The sequence below is a fragment of the Callithrix jacchus genome, chromosome 1 (genome assembly GCF_049354715.1).
Source record: "Callithrix jacchus isolate 240 chromosome 1, calJac240_pri, whole genome shotgun sequence".
NCBI lineage: Eukaryota > Metazoa > Chordata > Mammalia > Primates > Cebidae > Callithrix > Callithrix jacchus.
The window spans coordinates 8,677,252-8,700,674 of record NC_133502.1 but is presented as its reverse complement, the minus strand read 5'-3'; the positions used below and the strand labels follow the sequence as shown (position 1 = coordinate 8,700,674).

The 23,423-nt window shown below is 35.9% G+C and overlaps 1 long non-coding RNA gene across 1 annotated transcript in view; it reads left to right on the top strand.

Annotated features, from left to right (window-relative positions):
* The first annotated feature begins 1,300 nt into the window (after positions 1-1,300).
* The window catches only part of LOC128929098 (uncharacterized), a 72,070-nt gene continuing 49,947 nt past the window's right edge, over positions 1,301-23,423 (top strand). Inside the window, exons 1-2 of the long non-coding RNA XR_008475050.2 lie at positions 1,301-1,522; positions 14,678-14,779. This is a non-coding gene — a long non-coding RNA (uncharacterized LOC128929098). The remainder of the gene's footprint in view (positions 1,523-14,677; positions 14,780-23,423) is intronic.

Genomic DNA, 23,423 nt, shown 5'->3' with positions numbered 1-23,423 from the left:
TAAAACTATAGAAGTAGTATAGAAATTCATTGTTAACAATGTTGTAATCTCAGAATAGGGAAGGCTTTCCTAATAATAATGAAAATCCTGGAACCCATATGGGAAATGATAGAAACTTTCTACTACTTAAAGGTAATAACAGCAATGAAGAAGAAAGACAAAATTCATCATAAATAACTTCAAACCTCAATTTTCATAACACCTATTGAGACAAAGCCTAATTTCTTTAATATTTAGAACATTTCTACAGATTGGAAAAATAGGCACCAATTAATAAATAGAAAAGAATTAAAGGATTACAAAAAGATAGCAAAGATAATTTGAATTTTTGTTATGGGGAGAGATTCTAAACCAAACTCTCTTTAATAAGATAAAGAGTAAATCTAGAGTGCGATACTATTTGTCACATTTCAGGTTACCAAGGATACAAAAGGTTAATAGTCAATCTGTGGGTGAGGGTGAGAAGAAAAGCTCCTCTGGTTTGTTGCTTGTGGGAATGTAAATCAGCACAATCCCTGTGAGAGATAATGTCCGTGAAAATTACACAGTACATTGCTTAATACCCAGCAATCCCACCACTGCAACATATTCAATTATGTATCAAGTGAAATGATTATTGCAGCAATCCTTTTTTAATAGCAAAATATTACAAAAACACCAAAATATTTATCACAAGAGAACTAGCTAATGAAATGATAGTACATCACACAATGGATAGTATTTAGCTGCAAAGTATAACTGGGAAGGTCCTTATGTGAGGATATGGAACAACAACCAGGATTTAAAAAGCAAGTGGAACAAGGTGTGTAACATTGAGGTATTACCCACGTGAGAGACAATGAAGAATGTGTACGTGACAGTTAACTAATACTGACAAAGCGCTTCCCATCCACTCCTGTCTAAATCTCCCTGTAAGGCATGTACTGTCATTCCTTTCCCTAGACCGTAAGCAATATATCAGTTTTGTTTACTGCTTTGTCTTCAGCCCCCAGCACAGGATTTGGGCTTTTTGTTTCTAAATTTGACGTTTATTTTTCACTTTTTAAAATTGCGTTTTCAGACTATAAACTGAAGGAGATTTTTCTCCAGAATTGAATGAGTATTTTTATTTGGCTAATATGTGATTACATTTTTTGGTAAGACTTTCTTGAATAAAGAGAAATAGCAAGTACTTGGATTGGAAGAATCAAACCATAAATACGTCAATTATCACTAAATTAATCTACACGTTTAATGCATGATATAGTTTGGCTGTGTCCCCACCTGATTCTCATTTTGAATTGTAGCTCCCATAATTCCCATTGGGGGAGGGGACCCCGTGGGAGATAACTGACTCATGGGGGCGGTTTCCACACACTGTTCTGGTAGTCGTGAATAAGTCTCACATGGTCTGATGGTTTTATAAGGGAAAACCCCTTTCACTTAGTTTTCATTCTCTCTTGCCCTCTGTCAAGTAAGAAGTCGCTTTACTCTTCCTTCGTCTTCCACCAAGATTATGAGGCCTCCCCAGCCATGTGGAATTGTAAGTCAGTTAAATTTCTTTTCTTGATAAATTACCCAGTCTCAGTATGTCTTTATTAGCAGTGTGAGAACAGACTAATACACTGGAATTTCAATTTTTAAAAAAAGCAAGCTAATAGAACAATGTCAGAAAGAAACAAGCTGACACTAAATGTTTGCTGATGAAATGCATGAAGGGTTCTTTATGAAAAGATGAAAAAAAACTGAAGCTCAGATGGGTTAAGTAATTGGCCCCCATCCCACAACCAGTATGTAGAGGAGTCTCACACAGGGACACAGTATATTTGGAAGTATACACCCCTACTCACACAGAAATCTCATCCTATTAATTATCTGTGAAGAAAAGAACTGGCCCAGGGTCCAGGGGTAAAGATCAGACTTTTGATACATGCACTTTCATATGCTTTTGAATTTTGAAATATGTGAATGTTATATATTCCAAAAGTACATTAAAAATGTAACTTACAAATAGGAATTCTCATGGGTAGAAATACCAGAGGCAAGCACGAAATTCTTTAAAAAAATGAATAATATATTTTGTAATTTTGTGACTAACACTGTTACACAAAGGAGGATTCCTGAAATACATCTTAAGATACTTAGGAATTGAAAATACAAGACAAAGACAAAACTTCAAATACAACGACAAGAGCTGGGGCTAGAAAGTTGCAAGAAAGAGAGGCAGTGTGCTGACTTTCAGTTCTGTCTCTTGCAGAGGATGGCCTCTCTGGATAATTTTTCTGAAGATGGTGTATTAATACATAGAAACCTAACTCAATTGTTTAAAAATATAAGCATAGTCACTAACCATCTAGAAAAAACAGTCTTTCCTCCTGTGGGCAATGAAAACAAACCCATAACTGAAAATAGAAGTGGTAAGACTTTATCTATTAAATACACAATAATCCCATATGGTCTCATAAGTAAATCCCAATCCATATTAACAAAATGTTCAAAGTGACTCAGAAAACTTGAGTGGGTAAAAATACAATCAGCAAATGTAAATAGGGGAGAATTTATCAAAATTACATAAAATACAATTTTGAAAATATTAAACACCAACAGGATTTCTTTAAGATCTTTAAAATTATAAATCAAACAATTCCTTTTTGTTTGTTTGGTTCTTTTGAGATGTATTCTTGCTCTCTGTCTTCCAGGCTAGAGTGCAGTGGTGTGATCTTGGCTCACTGCAACCTCCACCTCCCAGGTTTAAGCAATTCCCTGCCTCCTAAGTAGCTGGGATAACAGGTGTGAGCCACAGCACCCAGCTGAAATAATTTCTTAATAAGCCTTTATGTAACAACTAACCTGACATCAGAATACCTGAAGAAAACATTGCAGGGACTGAGATGAGAAACGTAGGCAACAGCAACAGAAGGGAAAGAATTTAAAAATTAGGGTTTTGTCCTTGGAATATTATGTGTATAAAAGTTGTCCCAACATAATAGTCTAAATAATACAGTAAAATATTAATTCTATTCAATAAATAAATATATTAAAAGCTATAACCTGCAAACAGAGAATATTCTTTTTAAGCAGCCTCTGGAACATTTTATAAAAATGTAATCACACAGTAGCCAAAGAGAAATACTGAATTCCAAAGAAGAGAAAGTACTTCAGCTCATATTCTGAAACCACAGTTTAATACTCTGAAAAATAAATACTAATTTTAGAAACAAAACCCCTAAAGTATTTGACGTTTTTTTCTTTTTGTGATGGAGTCTCACTGTGTCACCCAGGCTGGAGTGCTGTGGTGTGAGCTCTGTTTGTTGCAACCTTCACCTCCCAGGTTCAAGTGGTTTCCCCTGTCGTGGCCTCCCAAGTAACTGGGACTACATGAGCACACCACCACATCTGGCTAATTTTTTTTTTTTTTTTTTTTTTTTTTTTCTGAATAGATGGGGTATCACCACATTGGCCAGGCTGGTCTGGAACTCCTGAACTCAAGTGATCTGCCTACCTCAGCCTCCCAAAGTGCTGGGATAATAGGCATGAGCCTCCACACCCAGCCACGTTTGACACTTTATTAACATTATTTTGTAACAAACTCTTGGGGCAAAATAAGCTTACAGATCACAATTGCAGAGTATTTTTAAAATAATGACAATAATATGGTCTCAAGTATCTTCAAAAAATAAATGAAATTTCAAATTAAATATTCACATTCATAAGTTATATAAAATAATCCTGGAAATACAAAGAACAAAACTAAGGAAAATGAAAACCTAAATATATGCATTAGGGAACAGAAAAATGGTATGATTGGGGGAAAATAATTGAACCACTGACTTTCCCATTTTAAAGAAAAGAAAATGCAGCACAATTAGGGAAACATTAGATATGGCAAATGAAAAAATAAATGTTAAGGAAGTTAAAGAATCTTAAGAGAGTATTTTATTGTTTCACTCAATTCCATGTTAATAAATCAACAAATTTAGATAGATTATATTATATAAAAATTACATGATTTAAAATGGACCAAAGACGGGAAAGAAAACATAAAACACAAAAACATAAATAAACAGAGGTCAGAACTCATGAGATTGTCTAAGAGCTATACCAAAAAAGAAAAAACCCAACAGGCTCAGATAATTGCGGTGGTTAAAGTTTTAGTTTGTTACACCCATATGAAACATCTGATGTTTATGGGAAATAAACAATCTCATCAAAAGAGCCAAAAGAAAGCTCTGCTTTCTATTTCTTGTCATGAGACTATATGACTATGATACCAAAACTTGTCAAATATAGCACAAAACTAAAGTCTAGTATCCAAAGATACTAAAAAAGCAATATATCAAAATAACCACAATATGACTCCAGAATGGTTATTCCAAGGGGTATAGATACAATTGATGAGGAAATTTATAGATGAGGAAATTTATTGGTATAATTTCTTATAGTTAAATTCAAAGATAGACTGTGTAATTATTCTGATAGAAAAAGCATTTGTTAAAATTCCATCTTTGTCCTAACAAAACTCCTCACATTTATTATTTACTGAAAACTCCAAACACCTGAAACTAATTTGAAAAAACTCAAAAAACTTGAAACAACACTTCAAAAGCCTTTGTTAAGCCTCTAAATCTAATTTTCAGTTTGTAGGAAATAGAAATGATAAAGTAGTAAGTTAAATATCACCTATGAAAAACAATCAGATAAATGAAGTTTGGAAAAAATATGAAAGTCAATTTATACAGATATATATATATATATGAGAGAGAGAGAGAGACAGAGAGACCAATTATATACATGTATATGATTCTCAAGTAGTATCAGTGATGAAACATTTTTAGAAATGAGAAAATTATTGCCCTATCACCATTATTATTGCTAGTATTTTTTGAGATGGAGTTTTACTTTTGTTGCCCAGGCTGGAGTGCAATGGCGTGATCTCAGCTCACTGCAACCTCTACCTCCTGGGTACAAGCCTCTTGCCTCAGCCTCCCTAGTAGCTGGGATTACAGGCATGTGCCACCATGCCCGACTAATTTTGTATTTTTACTAGGGATGGGGTTTCTCCATGTTGGTCAGGCTGGTGTTGAACTCCTGACCTCAGGTGATCTGAGGGCTTCCAAAGTACTGGGATTACAGGTGGGAGCCACTATGCCCAGCCTGTTTTTGCACTTTTTCTTGCAGATACTAGCCAATCAAATTAAGCAACACTCATAAAAGGAAGAGACAAAAATGTTTAAAAGGAGAGAGAAAAGAAAATTGTTTTTGCAGGGGTTATGTGAAAGGTAACAGTTAAGGTTGATTCCCTGAAGAATCCTAGAAAGCTCTATGAAAAGCAGATACATCTGTGTTGACAGTCACAGGTTCATTGTCAGCTGCGGCTTCAAAGTTTGAATTCCAGTATATTTATCCTACCATTAAACAAGCTGGTAACTCCTTAAGCATGCAGGTTAAAGATTTGTAACTCAAGATCTGGGGTTACTCTCTCAGAATCTGAGGTTCAACTCTGCTGGATCCCACTGTCTATCCTAGAATAAAAAAGACAATAAAAGATCTATTCACCTGATACTTCTAATGGCTCTAGGATTCCCTCGGTAAAAGCTATACTAACAGTCTTGGAGGAAATCCAAGAAAATAAACTAAAAACAAAACTGTTAGATACATAATAGAGTTTAATGAGATTTTAAATTATTATTACAAAACCATTAGCATTTCTGTGTACAAACAATCATCAGTTAGAGATTAAATGACATACATGCAATAATATAAATATGTAGCCTGTGGAAATGAAGCAAATGCAGGTGATACCAATGATTCCTAAGAATTGTCCAAGACATAGGAGTCAGTCATAATCTCACCAGCCACAGGCATTATTCACAAATGCCAGCAGGGCAAGCAGTATCTGACTGTGCAAGGAACATGCAAGAGGCCAGAGGAGGTAGAAACCAGATAACCTTAACCCTTCTCTACATTGTGAGGACATCAAAGCCACTCTTCTCCTTCCCAATCCTCATAAAAATTCCATCTTGGATCTAAGCTGGATTGGGAGAAGCGAACCCTGAGAAAACTGAGTGAAAGAGCATTATCTTTCCTAGGAGAGTCTGAGCATAGATTACATGTACTGAGAGATGCTCAAAAGTGCCAAAGCAAAAGGTAAACCCACTTAAAGTATGGAATGAGACTGAGATGTACATCAGATTGGACATCATTACTAGTTTTATTCCTACAAACCAACTGGAGGAGGTGCATGAAGAAGACTAGATAACATACATTGTACAGAATAAATGAGTTTACATTTTCTTTGAAAGTCAGAATTTTACAGTGAGTTAAGTTTATTACCAGAGACAGTGACAGATTTTTTAAAGGTGCAGACAAAATAGGAAAGGAAATGTTAAAATTTTAGCATTTATTATGATTTTCTCAAGATATTAGGTTTTCAGAGATTAATTTTCACATATCTGTATTTTGGCAATTATAAAAACTACATAGACAAATTAGCACACACACACACACAAAATGGAAGAAAATAGGTGAGAAATTTTAAGGCATACTGTATGCTAGGTAGCATGCTAAGTCCTTAGTATTATTGACTTATTCTTCCCATCAACACCATGAGTTCTCTTGTTACTCCTATTTTACCGAATATGAGACTTGGAAACACGACGTAACCTGGCCATTGCCATAAAGCTAGGTAATGCTGAATCATAGATTGGAAGCCAGGCAGTCTAACTTCAGAGCACCTAAATTTAAGCAACACATTCTGCTTCCCACAAGGTACCATAGGTCTTCCATTAGATGAACTGAGGCTGGCTCTTGTACATCTTTTCCCTTCTCATCATTTCTATAAGCAAAACTGGCAAAAGAAGTAACCTGAAAATTTCTATTGTAAACTGGGTGAATATTTCTGATGGACTCATTTAGATATTTCAAATGCATTTTATACACTTGGAAATTAGCCACAGAATGAGCTTTGTCAAAATTGTGGACAAATTTTCCAGGCAGGGAGAGCCGAATGTCATATGTTTTCTTTTTTGTTCCTTTTATCTACCAAATAGGATTGCTGGCATTTCACAGAATTATAAAATATCAGATCTGCAAGAAAGATCCCATCTAGTCTACCATAATCAGTCACTTCAATTTATTTTGTTAAAATTTGTTTACAAGCTCCTAGAGCATTGCTGGTAACATGTTAGCCACATAGTATGATTTGTTGCTATTATATAAGTAGCTCCAGTATTTTGTATTGATTACTTATCACAGAGCCTTCTGGCCTCTTTAGTGCTTTACTTAAACAGATCACTTATTGATCATCTATGTTATAACCATATTATAGGAGACACAAAAATAAGATTGAGTATCTACCTTCAGAAGCTTGTAAAATAGTAGTGAAGACTAGATACACAAATCCTCTAGTGCAGAAGATATTGCTGTAAATATCTATGGAAAGTGTGTTATTTGTTCTGGGAGAGACCCTTTCTGTTTGGAGAATAAAGGAAGCTGCATGTAGAAAGTCCCATTTTAATTAAATCCTCAAATATGGATAGGATTTCAACTGCAAGAAAATTGGGAGAACCCATGTTTGCAAGGGGACGAAGGATTGGAGATCAGTATGCTCGAAGCTTTGAGTAACCCAGGTTGGTTGTGCTGAAGATGAACGGGAAGAATGAGACAAGGCTAAGAACTTAGATTGGAACCCAATACTGAATATCACCTAATGTCCAGTAAAGAAGCTAGCACTGTATTCATTATAAACAGGATGCCATTGAATTCTGTTTGATGAATATCACAAGTAGAGTCTTAATCCTGTGACTATGTACTGTTTTGATTGAAGGTTAAAGAAGCTGGATGTAGAAATACAAACCAGAACGCTAAACAGCAGTTCATTTGAGGACTTGGGAAAGGAGTCCTAGAAATGGAATGAGAGGATAAACACAGCATCACTGTCTGTGGGACTTAGTGACAGATTGTGAGAAAGGAAAGAAAGAAAATGCTAGGATTTTGAGTTTGGTTGCTCAGAGGAATTGTGGTATAATTGAGCAGGGAGGATATTCAGGATCAGGGACTAGAGAAATCATTAACTTTCATTCTTACATGAAGAATTTGAAATGCCTGTGGTACTTCAAGAGATAAATGTCCTACAGGTGGTAGGAAATACCATAATATAATGGGAAAGAATGGTTATCTTGGGAACTATAAATTTTGGAGTCATTCACATTATATATATAGTCACAGTATTAAAATGGTCAGGCTACACAAGATAGATTTAGAGAAAGCAAGCAAGTTGTGGACAAAACCTTGGGCAATGACTATTTATTTGAGATGGAGTCTTGCTCTGTTACCCAGCTGGAGTGCAGTGGTATGATCTCAGCTCACTGCAACCTCCGCCAACCAGGTTCAAGCAATTCCCCTGCATCAGCCTCTGGAGTAGCTGGGACTACAGGTGCATGCCGCCACCACCATGCCAGAATAATTTTTTGCATTTTAGTAGAGATGTGGTTTCACCATGTTGGCCAGGATGATCTCGATCTCCTGACCTCTTGATTCACCCGCCTTGGCCTCCCAAAGTGCTGGGATTACAGGTGTGAGAGATGGCTCCCGGGCAATGGCCACTTTTTTTTTTTTCCCGAGCAACAGTAGGATTGGGTACAACTAAGAAAAGAGACAGAAAGAAATGGTCAAACACTGAGAAAGAATATTAGAAATAATAGCTGCAATAAGAAGAAATGCACAGGTAAAAATAAGATTGGCTGACAATTCCAAATGCTGTAAAATTTTTAAGGAACAACAGTGGGGTGGGGTGTTGTTGAAAGAAGGAAGGCTTTTTCGTAGACACCCTTTATTAGATTGAGAATATTCCCTTGCATGTCTGGTTTCTGGTTTCTTAACCAGAAGAAACCAGATGGTTTCTTTTTTTTTTAAATGATGAACCAGTTTTGGATTCTGGATTCTCTGTACTGTTCCATTGGTCTATGTGTCTGTTTTTGTACCAGTATCATGCTGTTTTGGATACTATAGCTCTGTAATGTAATTTAAAATGAGGTAATGTGATTCCTTCAGTTTTGTTCTTTTTGCTTAGGATAACTTTAGCTATTCTGGGTCTTCTGTGGTTCCATTATAAGTTTTAGGATTTTGGAGATAGATATGTTTTGTGTCTATAGAAATGATAAAGTGGTTTTTGTCCTGTATTCTGTTAATATGATGTATATTGTCTTAATTGATTTTCAGACGTGAAACCAACCTTTTTGTTTCTGAGGTAATTCCACTTGGTCATGCTATATAATCTTTTTGTCTGTTGGTGGTTATGGTTTGCTACTATTTTATTAAGGACTTTTCTATATTCATAAACAATATTGGATTGTGCTTTTTTGCTTATAATGTCTTTAGTTTTGTTATGAGGGTAATAGTGGCCTCATAGGGTGAGTTGAGGAGTGTTCTCTCATATATTTTAAAAGAGATTGTCAAGAATGAGCACTAATCATCCTTTATTTGTTTGGTAGGATCCCCAGGGAAGCTTTCTGGACTTGGATTTTTCTTATTGGGTAGAGTTTTAAAAACTGTTACTGTTACTAACTTCATTTTCCACTTGGCATAGGTCTATTTAGGTTTTCTATTTATTCTTAGGTCATTTTGGTAGTTCATGTCTTTCTGTAATTTCTCCTTTCATATAACTTATGTTTGTTAGCATATAGTTATTTTTAGTATTCCCTTGTAAACTTTTTATTTCTCTAAGGTCAGCAGGGATGTTTCCTCTTTCCCTACTGAATTTAGTAATTTAAGTCTTTGTTTCCTTAATTGGTTTAGCTAAAAGTTGGCCAAATTTGCTAATCTTTGAGAGAATCAATTTTTGTTTCTTTTTTCTTAAACATTTTTGTATTCTCTCTGTTTCATTTATTATAATTTTTATCTTTCTGCTTGCTTTGGCTTTCACTTGCTCTTACTTAACTTCCTAAAAGTAATAATGGGTCATTTATTGGAGCTTTTTTTTTTTTCTGAGACTAGATCTCACTCTGTCACCCAGGCTGGAGCAAAGTGGCCCAATCACTGTAGCATCAACCTCCTGGGCTCAAGCAATCCTCCCACCTCAGCCTGGGAGTCCCAGTAGCTGGGACTACAGGCACAGCATGCCCAGCTAATTTTTGTATATTTTGTAGAGTTGGGGTTTCAGTGTGTTGCTCAGTTTTGCCTACAACTCCAGGACTCAGGCGATCCACCCACCTCTGCCTCCCAAAGTGCTAGGATTACAAGTGGGAGTCACTGCACCCAGCTTTTATCTTCTTTTCTAGGATAGGAATTTATCACCATAAATTTCCCTCTAAGCACTGCTTTATCTTAACCCCATACGTTTTTGTATGTTGTTTTTAAATTTTTATTCATCTAAAAGCATTTTTCTAATCTGTTTTGTGATTTTATTTGATTCATTAGTTATTTTAGGGATATGTTGTTTTATTTCTACATATTTGAGAATTTTCCAAATGACTTTGTTACTGATTTCTAATTTAGTTGTATTTTCATTTCTAATTTTTCTGAAATTTTTTTTTCTTTTTTGTCTGTTTCTCCCTTCAACACTGTCAGTGTTGGCTTCCTCAATTTTGGGGGTCTATTGTTACATGAATATATGATACCCCTGCTCATTTTACTCCCTTATTTTTGTTTTGAGTCTGGACTTCTAGAGTTGTTCTGGTCAGCACCATCAGAAATTGTGTCTGCTAGGAGCAAAGTTTTCAGCTTTTATTGCTGCATTTCTGTGTGGCTTGGATATGGCTTTCACTGTACAAGGAGCCTATGAGTTTGCCCTACTTTCATCCATGACCTACTGTATTAGGTCCTTTTCACAGGGCTGATAAAGATATGCCCAAGACTGGGCAAAAAAGAGGTTTAATGGATTCACAGTTGCACATGGCTGGGTAGGCATCACAATTATGGTGTAAGGAAAAGAAGAGCAAGTCATATCTTATGTAGATGGCAGCAGGCAAAGAGAGAGTCTTTAGAGAGAAACTCCTGTTTTTAAGACCATCAGATCTCATAAGCCTAATTGACTATCACAAGAACAGTACAGGACAGACATGCCCCAGGCTTCAGTCATCTCTCACTGGGTCTCTCCCATAACTCATGGGAAATATGGAAACTACAAGATGAGATTTGGGTGGGGATACAGAGTGAAACCATATCATTCTGCCCTGGCCCCTCCCAAATCTCGTATCTTCACATTTCTAAACCAATTATGCCTTCCCAACAGTCAAAGTCCCAACTCAATTCACCATTACTGCAAAAATCCACAGTCCAAACTCTCACCTAAGACAAGGCAAGTTCCATCTGCCTATGAGCCTGTAAAATCAAAAGCAAGTTAGTTACTTCCTAGATACAATAAGGATACAGGCATTGGATAAATACAGCCTTTTCAAATAGGAGGAATGGCCAAAGCAGAGGGGCCGAAGGCTCCATGCAAGTCTGAAATCCAGCAGGGCAGTCATATCTTAAAGTTCCAAAATGATCTCCTGTGACTGCATATCTCACATCCAGGTCATGCTGATGCAAGAGGTGGGTTTCCATGGTCTTGGGCAGCTCCATCCCCGTGTCTCTGCAGGGTACAGCCTCCCTCCAGGCTGCTTTTATGGGCTGGCATTCAGTGTCTGGGGCTCTTCCAGGCCCACGGTGCAAGCTGTTGGTGGATCTATCATTCTGGGATCGGAGAATGGTGGGCCTCTTCTCAGAGCTCCACTAGGCAGTGCCCTAGTAGGGACTCTGAGTGGGGTCTCCAACCCACATCCTTCTACACTGCCCTGTCAGAAGTTCTCCACAGCAAACTTCTGCCTGGGCATCCCAGGTGTTTCCATACATCTTCTGAAATCAAGGCAGTAGTTCCCAAATTTCAATTCTTTACTTCTGTGCACCCACAGGCTCAACACCACATGGAAGCTGTCAAGGCTTGGGGCTTGCACTCTCTGAAGCCATGGTCCAAGCTCTATGTTGGCACCTTCCCAGCATGGCTGTAGTGGCTGGGTCACAGACAACCAAGCTCCTAGGTTGCACACAGCATGGGGTCCCTAGACCTAGCTAATGAAACCATTTTTTCCTCCTAGAACCTCCAGGCCTGTGATGGGCTGGGCTGCCATGAAAACCTTGGAAATGCCCTCCGTACATTTCCCCCATTTTCTTCGGGATTAACATTCTACTACTCATTAACTTTCCAAATCTCTGCAGCAGGCTTAAATGTCTTCTCAGAAAATGAGATTTTCTTTTCTATTGCATTGTCTGATTGCAAATTTTTTGAACTTTTATGCTCTGCTTTCCTTATAAAACTGAGTGCTTTTAACAGCACCCAAGTCATATCTTAAATGCTTTGGCTGCTTAGAAATTTCTTCTGCTGGATACCTAAATCATCTCCCTCAAGTTCAAAGTTCTACAAATCTCCATGGCAGGGACAAAATGCTGCCAGTGTCTTTGCTAAAACATAGCAAAGCCACCTTGCTCCAGTTCCCAACAAGTTCCTCATTTTCACCTGAGACCACCATAACTTGCACCATAATATTGTCCATATCAGTAACAGCATTTTAAGCAAAGTTATTCAAGAAGTATCTAGGAAGTTCCAGACTTTCCCACATTTTCATGTCTTCTTTTAAGCCCTCCACACTGTCCAAAAATCTGCCTGTTACCCAGTTCCAAAGTGCTTCCACATTTTCAGGTATCTTTTCAGCAATTACCCACTCTACTAGAACCAATTTACTGTATTAGTCCATTTTCACACTGCTGATAAAGACATACCCAAGGCCGGGCAATTTACACAAGAAAAAGGTTTATTGGACTTTCAGTTCCACATGGCTGGGAAGGCCCCACAATCATGGCAGAAGGCAAGGTAGAGCAAGTCACATCTTTCTGTCATGTGGGTGGCAGCAGGCCAAGTGGGAACTTGTGTAGAGACACTCCCGTTTTTAAAACCATCAGTTCTTATGAGACCCATTATTATCATGCAAATGGCATGAGACAGACATGTCCCCATGTTTCTCTCTTCTTTCACTGGATCCCCTCCACAACATGTGGGATTTGTGGAAGCTACAAGATGAGATTTGAGTGGGGACACAGAGCCAAGTAATTTTACTTATGTTTTGAAATTTCTCTGGTTGCTCCCCAAAGAGCATGGCTTTAGGCATATGTGTAGCCTTCTTGAGAACCAGAGCTGACATGTTCTAGCTGGCATCTCTTTGACTATATTGTGGTCTGATCTCCCTATTAAGATTCTGGCTGATCCAACTTGATGGGTATCACACTGTCTATTAGAATCTACTAATTTCTAGCTGATTTTACTATTATTTTTGACAATTCTCTGGGGCATAAATTACCCCCTAGTTGGATCCAAATAAAGTGGGGACCCCTCATATCACACCCAATTGTTAGGCACTACTAATCGGTAGCTGGTCTGTGCTCTTATCTTTCATTGTTATCTTTCTTTTGCTTATTTTCCTTTTCATTTTCTCTTTATTTTATAGCTACTTAAAATAGAAGCTTACATCAATTTTAGAGCTTTCTGTTTGTATGTAAGTGCATGATTCTACACATTTTTCTCAATTCTCTTCTTCATCTATATTTCCCAAATTTTAAGATATCATGTTTTCATTTCAATTTAGTTCAAAATATTTTCTAACTTCTCTTAATTGTTTCTTTGAAACTGGTCATTTAGAATCATGCTGTTTAATTTTCAGCAATATAGGGGATTTTCCAAATAGCTTCTGCATTTGATTTATAGTTTAATCTGATTTTTATCAGAAAACATACTACATATAATTATTTTAAATTTATTATGAGATTTTTGATGACCCTGGTTTATGATTTATCTTTTGAATATTCCACATGCATGTAAAACAAATATGTATTCTGCTGTTGCTAGGTAGAGTATTTTATAACATCAATTATTTGTTAATGTTATCATTATCAACAATAGGTATAATATATCTTACTAATTTTTGTCTATTTGTTTTATAAAATATTAAAAGAGCATGTTGAAGTCTCTAAACATAATTATACATTTATTTATTTCAACTTTTTGTTAAATTGGTTTTTGTTTAGTATATTATGATGTTCTATTATAAAGTGAACATTATTTTTTATTAAGTGAATATTTGATGTTCTAGGTTAATAGCTAGATGAATAGACTTTTTATTATTATTAAATATCTGTTTATTGTTGATAGTATTTCCCACTCCCCCATATTCTTCTTTTACTGATAGTAATATCATGAATACATCTTTGTTTTGAACAGTTTATTCCTGGTATATCTCTTATTCATCCTTTGCTTTTAATGTATATGTGTCATTATACTTAAAATACATGTTTTGGAGATAACACGAGATTCTTGGTTACACATTCAATTTGAAGTCTGCTTTTCATTAAATGTAAATAATGTTAAGGCTATTCAAATTTAATGTAAATATTGATGATGTTGGGTTTGAATGTTGCATCTGCTCCATATTTTCTATGTGTCCCTGCTATGATTTGAATGCATGTTTTCCCCCAAAATTCACATGTTGAAATTTCATCGCAATTGTGGTGGTATTAAGCAGTGGAACTTTGGGAAGTGACTAAGTCATGAGGGTTCCACTCTTATGACTGGGATTAACCTTCCAGGGTTTTAGAGAGCTACCAGATCCTTCCATATTTTCAGTCATGTAAAGACACATAATCTATCCCTTTTTGCCTTCTTCCATTTTAGGACACAGCAGGAAGGTACCATCTTGCAAGCAGGGAGCGGCCCTCAGCAGACACTGCATCTACTGATGGTGACTTGAGCTTGGTCTTCCCAGCCTGCTGAACTGTGAGAAATCAATTTATATTTTTAAATGAATTAACCAGTATCAGATAATTTTCTTTCAGCAGCACAAACAGACTCAGAGAGCTTCATGTGTTATTTGCTCTCCTTTCCCTTTCTTCTTTCTTGCATAGTAATTGATTTTTTTTGTTGTTATTTCAGTGTGTCTCCACTACTGAATTACATGCCATATCTCTTAAAAATTTTTTGCTAGTGATTGTTATAGAGTGTATGTGTATATACATATACACACATATATGCATATAAATATACATCTTTACATTATTGCAATCTACATACAATAATCTTACAGTTGATCCTTGAAAAACACAGGTTTGAATTGTGTGGATGCACTCATATGTAGATTGTTTTCAACCAAACATAGGTAAAAAATACAGTGTTCTCAAGATGTGAAGCTTGTATATACAGAGGGCTGACTTTTCATATAGGCAGATTCCACAAGAATCATTGTAGAACTTGAATATGTGTAGATTTTGGTACATGTGAGCGTCCTTGAACCAATCCCACTTGAATAATGGGAAACGACTGTATATCCATCTCTTCATGTATAGAGTCAGACTCTCACATTGTATTTTCCTATTTCTTCTCTTTTTTTCTTTGAAGTATTATATACTTTAATTTTACATATGTTATATACCCCACAATATATTCTTACTTTTGCTTTAAACAGTAGATTATTTTAATAAACAAGATGTTTTTCATGTTTTCTCACACATATACCATTTTTAGTATTACTCATTAGTTGTTGCAAATCCAAACTTTCCTCTGGTGTCTTTTTTCTTTCTTTGTGAAGTGCTAATTTATCTTGTAGTGCAAAAGAGCTGGAAGAATGCTGGAGGTATGTATTCTTATCTTTTGTCGAACTAAAAATGTCTTTATTTCACCTCAATTATTGAATGACATAATATACACACACATATATATGCTAAACATAGAATTCTCAGTTTTTATTTTTCCCCACTCAGGTTTTTGAGGAAGTGTTTCCGTTATCTTCAGGCTTCCATGGTTTGTGACTAGAAGACTGCCAAAATTATTTTCTTGTCATATTTATATAATGTGCCATTTCTTTTGGGTGTCTTCAAGATTTTCTTTATCTCTCACTTGCACAATTTGAGTATGATGTGCTTTAATGTCATTTATTCTTCTGTTTGGGGTTCAATGGCATTGTTAGATGATTGAAAATATAGTTTTTAAAGTTTTATAAACTTTTGGCTGTTATTTATTTAAGTATTTTTCCCTCTTCTTTTTCTGAAATTCTGGTTATACAAACTATTTGACATTTGATATATTCCCACAGATCATTGACATTCTGATTATATTTTTAATATGTCTTCTATCTTTATACCATTTGGAATAATTTCTAATTAATGCTCAATTCATTATTTTTTGAGGCATTTAATCTCCTGTTAAGTCCAGTGCATTTTTCATTTATATATTGAATAACTCATCTGTAGATATTCCATTTGGGTTGTTTTTATATGTCCTACTTCCCTCCTAATTATGTTCCTGCTTCCTTTATATCCTTGAGCATGTTCGTAAGACATATGCTAGCTGTTTTCATGTGTTTATTTTCAATTTATTATCTTCTCTTTATGGCTCCATTTTTGTTTATTTTTTTCTCCTAGTTATGGGTAATATATTCTTTGTTGCATATATGATATATTTGGACTGATGCTGAACATTGTGCATTTTACATGGCTAGATGATGGATTTTGTTATTGTCCTTTTAAGAGTGTTGAACTTTGTTCTGGAGTGTGATTAAGAGGTTAATAAGTTGGACCTTTTCATACTTTCTTATGGCATTTTGAGAAGTATTTATTTGGGGAATAACTTAGCCTCATTTCTGAGACAACTTTTCTGAGGACTCTACTCAATGGCCCATGTGTTACAAAAGATCTCCACTTTCTCACTGGGAAGAACACAACAGTGAAAGTTGTGAGAATTGTTTACTGTGCCTCTTTCCAGTCATTCTTTCCTGGCCTCAAGTGGTTTCCTCTCATTCATGTATTGACAAAGATTTGGCTAGAAACTCAGTTCTATGTGGATCTCTGAAAACCTCTCTGTCCTCTCCTTTTCTTTGTATTCTGCCTCAAAAATTCTAGACATGTCAGCCCCTCCAACATCCAGTCTTGTTGTGCTCAATTCAATTTATGTCTGCTAAGTTCTATTTGAATTGCCTCTCTACATGAACAGACAACCCACAGAATGGAAGAAAATGTTTGCAATCTATCCATCTAACAAAGGTCTAATATCCAGTGTCTACAAGGAACTTAAATCTGCAAGAAAAAAAACATTAAAAAGTGTGCAAAGACATGAACAGATACTTCTCAAAAGAAGACACTCATATGGCCAGTAAACATGAAGAAAAGCTCAACATCACTGATCATTAGAGAAATGCAAATCAAAACCACAATGAGATACCATTTCATGCCAGTCAGTATGGCCATTATTAAAAAGTCAAGAAACAAGAGATGCTGGTAAGGTTACAGAGAAAAAGGAATGGTTTTACACTGTTGGTTGAGATGTAAATTAGTTTAGCCACTGTAGAAGACAGTGTGGCAATTCCTTAAAGATCTAGAAGCAGAAATGCCATTTGACCCAGCAATCTCATTAGTGGGTGTATACCAAAAAATATATAAGTTATTCTATTATAAAAATACATGCATTGCAGCACTACTCACTATAATAAAGACATGGAATAAACCCAAATGCCTATCAATGATAAACTGGATAAGGAAAATGTGTACATACACACCATGGAATACTACGCAGCCGTAAAAGGGAATGTGATTATGTCTTTTGCAGGGACATGGATAGATTTGGAAGCCATTATCCTCAGCAAACTAACTCTGGAACAGAAAACCAAACACCACATGTTCTCACTTATAAATGGCAGCTGAACAATGAGAACACATGGACATGTGAGGGGTAGGGGGAACAACATACACTGGGGCCTGTTGGTGGGGGCCAAGGGGAGGAGGAGCATCAGAAAAAATAGCTCATGGATGATACTGGGCTTAAAACCTAGGTGAAGGGTTGATTTGTGCAGCAACCCACCATGGCACACATTTACCTATGTAACAAATCTGCATGTCCTGCACATGTACCCCAAAACTTAAAAGCTGAAGAAAAAAAAATAACAGATACAGAAACTAAAACAAAAAAAATGAATTACCTCTCTCTTCACTGCAGTCTCAAACTGCCACTATGCAGTAAACTTGGGCCATCATATTTATGTATTTTGTTTCATTTTCTAATTTTTAATGGTGGGAAGGCAATTGCTATAGCAGTTAATTCTTAGTGAGCATAATCGATGTGACTTTGTAAATGTGAATTTTTAAAATGTAAATAGTAATGCTCTTTCAAGTTATAGTAGTGTTCCAGCACTGTTAATATTTCAGAATTAAAGAGAAGTCAAAATAGTTAACATTGATCCAGTGCTCACAACTGCACCACACAAATTACAGGCATTTTATAAACAAGTTCTAAAACTAGAGTAATCTTCAAAAGTTGATTCATCATTTTAGGATATCATCTATCATCAAAGATATTCAGTCCTGAAGGCTTATTAAGCTACTTGTATTTGAGAAGTTAATAAAACATATGATCAATACCACTATTAAGTTTTTGGAAGAAAGATGCGTTTTTTTTTAAACAGAGTCTCATTCTGTTGTCAGGCACCAGGCTGGAGTGCAGTGGCGCCATCTCAGCTCACTGCAACCTCCACTTCCCGGGTTCAAACAATTCTCTTGCCTTAGCCTCCTGAGTAGCTGGTACCCCAGGCCTGTGCCACCACACCCAACTACTTTTTGTATATTTTAGTAGAGACAGGGTTTCACCATGATCTCGATCTCTTGACCCTGTGATCCGCCCGCCTCGGCCTTGCAAAGTGCTGGGATTACAGGCATGAGCCACTGCACCCGGCCAAGATGCGATTATTTTAAACAATTAGACTCCCTAAGAGTTTGCATGTGTGTCCTCCCTTCCTTTTATCCTGGTAAATTCCTACATAGGCTTCTAGGTTCAACTCTGATTATGTCCTCACCAGATACATCTCCTATCTCTGTCCAACTGTGTTCAGTGTCCTTTTTATGTGCTTTCAAAGCTTCTGCATATACTACCCTTTTGGGACATACCACCCCACACAACATAGCCTCTGTTCTTTTCTGCTCCTTCCATTTCATGTGGGTTTTTTCTTCTTTTTTTCCCTCAGTGCAAAATTGCTGGAATATTCAGCCCTCACCAAGTATGATAGATTATATATATTTTAAAGCATTTGTTTCCTTTTCTTCATTTCCATTCCCTCTACTTTCTTTTGGACACTCATCAGCTGTCTTCTGTATTGTGGTAATGAATTTGTTAGTATAAATTTTCCACTTCCATATGTGCCCACTTCCTAACCTATTTGACTAAATGATGTTTTGATGGCTCTCCATTATTTCACCTCTGAGTCCAGTTTCTTCAGCGTAGCATAGCACAGTTTCATAATTAATCCCCTTACCCAGTTTGACTAGTAATGTGGGCTCCACAAGTACAGAAGTTTTATTTTTGTTTGATTATATCTTTTCCGGCGTCAGCACCTGGCATAGTGACAGTAGAAATAGTAGTTAAAGCATCTGGCTTGTAATTCATTTTCCTCTCATTACCAAGTGATGTTCCCAAAGAAAGAACGCAGGTAATCTAGTCTACTTTACTTTTAAACATGCTGATAACAACATGATAATGGCTTGGAAGAGAGTCCTTATCGGTAGAATTCTCTTAACAAGGTGTCTCTGTTTTAGGATTACATATAGTAAACAAATAACATGAGTAGCTTTATGAAGTAGGTTTCTCTGTAGAATATCATGTAAGCCACTTAATGATTTAACTTAATTGTCATAAAATGGAGATAATTAATAACCTAACTGTTCCTTGCGTGCTGAGAAAATAACTTGTGTACCTTACTTAGAGACCACTGTGTTACTTTGGGTGGGCCAGAGAGTGCATCTTTATAATGGAGAAGATGTGGGAAACCGCATGGATGGCCTACATGTCTCTCTGCTTCACATGTGCATCTTAATTGTTTGTGTCTTTAAATTACTAGTAAACCTTGCTACTAGCTGTGATAGGCAGAATCATGTCCCACCGAAGATGTACAGGTCCTAAACTGCAGAATATGCATCTATATTAGGTTACATGACAAAGAGGAACTAAAGCTTCAGATTAAATTAGAATTGTTCATCTGATGACCTTGAGATGGGAAGATTATCCTGGAATATCTGGGTAGATCCAATGTAATCATAAGGGTCTTTATAAGTGGAAGAGAAAGGCAGAAGAACAACCATAGAAATGGCAGCATGAGAAGAATTCAGCCCAAATTTGTTGGCTTCACATGGGTTTATTTCTGTGCTGTCTATGCTGTTCTTTAAAAAGTAAAAATAGAACTACCCTATGATTCAGGAAATCAACTTGTTAGTATATATCCAAAGGAAGTAAAATCAGTGTCTTTCAGAGATATTTGCATTCCCATGTTCATTGCAGCATCATTCACATTAGCTAAGAAATGGAAACAACCTAAATGTCCATTGGTGAGTGAATGAAGAAAACTGAGGCATATCAAACTTAAAGGATGTATTCAACCTTAGAAGGAAGAAAATCATGTCCTTGCCAACCTAATGGATCAAGTTTGAAGACATTATGCTAAATGAAAAAAGCTAGACACAGAAAAAAAATACTTCATGATCTCACTTGTATGTGAAATCTAACTAAAATCAAACTTATAGTAATGGTAGAATGGTAGTTACAAAGGGCTAGGGGTTGGGGAAAAAGGAAAGATATTGGTCAAAAAGTATAAACTTTCAGTTATAAAATACTATAGACCCAATGTATATTATGTTAACTGTAGTTATTAATACTGTACTGTATGCTTGAAATTTGCTAAGAGAATAGATCTCAGAATTTTCCTTTCAGAAAATCATTTATACTTATATTGTAAAATAGGAGACAGATTACAACTTTGAAAATTAATCTCAATGACTAATGTGAGCAAGTGTATCAGTGGTCAATACCACTCAATTTAATGTAATACATATTAAACATTGTTGATGTTCAAAGCACCTTCGTAAATTCCATGGATGATTTTTTGAAGGACGATTATAAGATAACATTCTATCCTTCATGAACCTACCATATAGAAGTAAGTAAATACAGGTAATGTGTGGCAGAGTATTTTAGTGTTAAGGAAACATTGCGAAAGCTCTAAAAGGAAAAATGTTATGTGCTTGAGTGAAACAAGCAGTGCTTCATAAAGAAGTGTTCTTTGACTTAGTAAACAAATAATTGCTATAATTTGGAAAGATGTAGGTGGATTCCTGTGTAAAGTTCTGTGGAGAAATTGTTGTATAAAGCGTAAATCCAGACATTGAAGTGACTAGTTCAGGGCATATTTAAGAAGAGTCAAATATTCTATTTTTATTGTATTCTGTAAAGTCAAGCAGAGCCATCATGTTCTATGCTCAAAAGAGAGTGAGTCAAATGGTGCTGTGCCTTGGATACCATGCCAGGCAGGTGAAATGTATTTCCTGTAGCCAGTGGGGACACATTAAAGATGCTTGAACAGGATACTGCTATGATTACAGTTGTACCTAAAAGGATTTTGTGGGCAGTTGTATGTAAGAGAGATCAGAAATAGACATTTAGGAAGCTATTACTATTTTCAAAGAGAAATGTATAAGTAACATTATAAGTATGCTCTCACATCCATCTATGCCCTCTGAGTAATATCATCTGGCATGCTGATTTTATACATGATCAGTTCTTCTGGGCGTTCTCCCATCTGCCCTTTGTAAATATTTTCTTTGCACATTCACATTACATTTAAGCTGTATAATTAAATCCTGAAAATTAAGAAGTAGCCGAAAGAAAAAATAACTTTAAATATTCTAAAGTTAGGGTCTGATGGATCGTCACATTATCATTTAAGCTTATGTTTATTAAGCATCCAATGAAGGTGTATGAACTCTTGTGACTTGAGAACAGAAATCAACCAAAAGCCAAGCATCTGCAATAATAAACTAGGAACCTAATATCATAAGAATAATAAAACCTATGCTTTCCTGCACCAGTGATAGACCTTTTTCATAATAAAAAACATTATTAAGAAGATGCTATTTTAATGTATGAATGGAGTTTTAACTTTCTTATAAAACCCACTCTTTCCCTTTATTCTCAGGCATACAGTGACCAAATGCTAATTCCCTGATATCAATAATAATAAAGCTAACATTAACATATCTCAGCTGTGCTCCAGACACTGCTCTAAGAATTTAAATATATCAAATCATTTCATGCTCACAGCATTTTTACGAGGGAGCATTATTATTTCCCATGTAAGGATCTGGAAATAGGAACGCAGAAGTTAGTAACTTGTCCAGGATCACAGAGATAGTCAGTGGTAGAGTTGAGATTTGAACCCAAGCAGTTGACTTTTAGAGTCTAACTTCTTAACTGCCATGATATATTGCTTCTCAATGGAGTATTTTTGGTGACTTACATGAAGGCACAATGTGTTAGCTTTGTTTCCCAGCTCGGTATTGATTCTGGTCTGCTTCCATCCCACTCAGCTCATTTGGTAGGAGTAACAACCAGGCATAATAATTTAAGTAGAGAAGGCTAGGGCAGAGGGACGGGAGGAGAAAAGAGGAAGAAAAATGTACAGATAATTCTTAATGTAGGTAATAAAACTAGTCTTTCAACAAAAATACTAGATATACAAAATCAGTGTTATTATGGGACAAGGTTTATTTTCTAGAAGGAGTCTTTTAAGACTAATATCGACTAATGACTATACCAATTTTTGATTGGTAGAAAATAGATTCCTAAATGGTTAAGTCACTATTCTGAGGTCACATATCATGGGAGAGGAAGTATTTAGTTGTCTTCTTAAGAGCATTGAACCTACTGTAATATTTCCAAAAAATGGTCTAGGTTTAGAAAAACTATTTTAGTTTTTTATGAACTTAAAATTAATTCATCTTCAAATAGTTATCTCCTCATAATTCTCTAAATGTTTTCTCAAAATACTCAAAACTCATCAGGTATTTGTTTTATCAGTGTCTCCCCTTAAAAACTTTCCCCAAGATTTTGCACTTGAATGTGAATCAGTGGAAGCCAACATGCTGAGACCCCTTCCCCATTCACTGAGTGCTTCTTCGTGCATTGTTTCTTAGGTGAGGACCCGTTTTCTGTATCCCATGTCCCTCTCCCTTTGGAATTTCTTTCCTTGTTTATTTTTGCCTACATCCTACAGTAGCTTCTTGAGAAAGACTGCATTGTCTGTAAAGTTTTGGAGAACATGCATTCAGGAAAAAAAAAAAAAAGTAAATTTACTTTCACACTTGATTGATACATTGTTGGAAATAATTTTAGTTTGGAAATTATTTCATTGTAATATTTTAGCCACTGTTTCATTCTTTTGTAGCTTTCAGTGCTGATGTTGAGAAATTTAAAGACCTGATAATACTTGATCATTCACAAATGATCTGATTTTATTTTTTATATTTCTTCTGGAAGTTTATGGAGCGTTCTCTTTATTGGAACTTTCACAGGAATATGCTTTGATATGGGTCTATTTTATCCATGATTCTGAAGG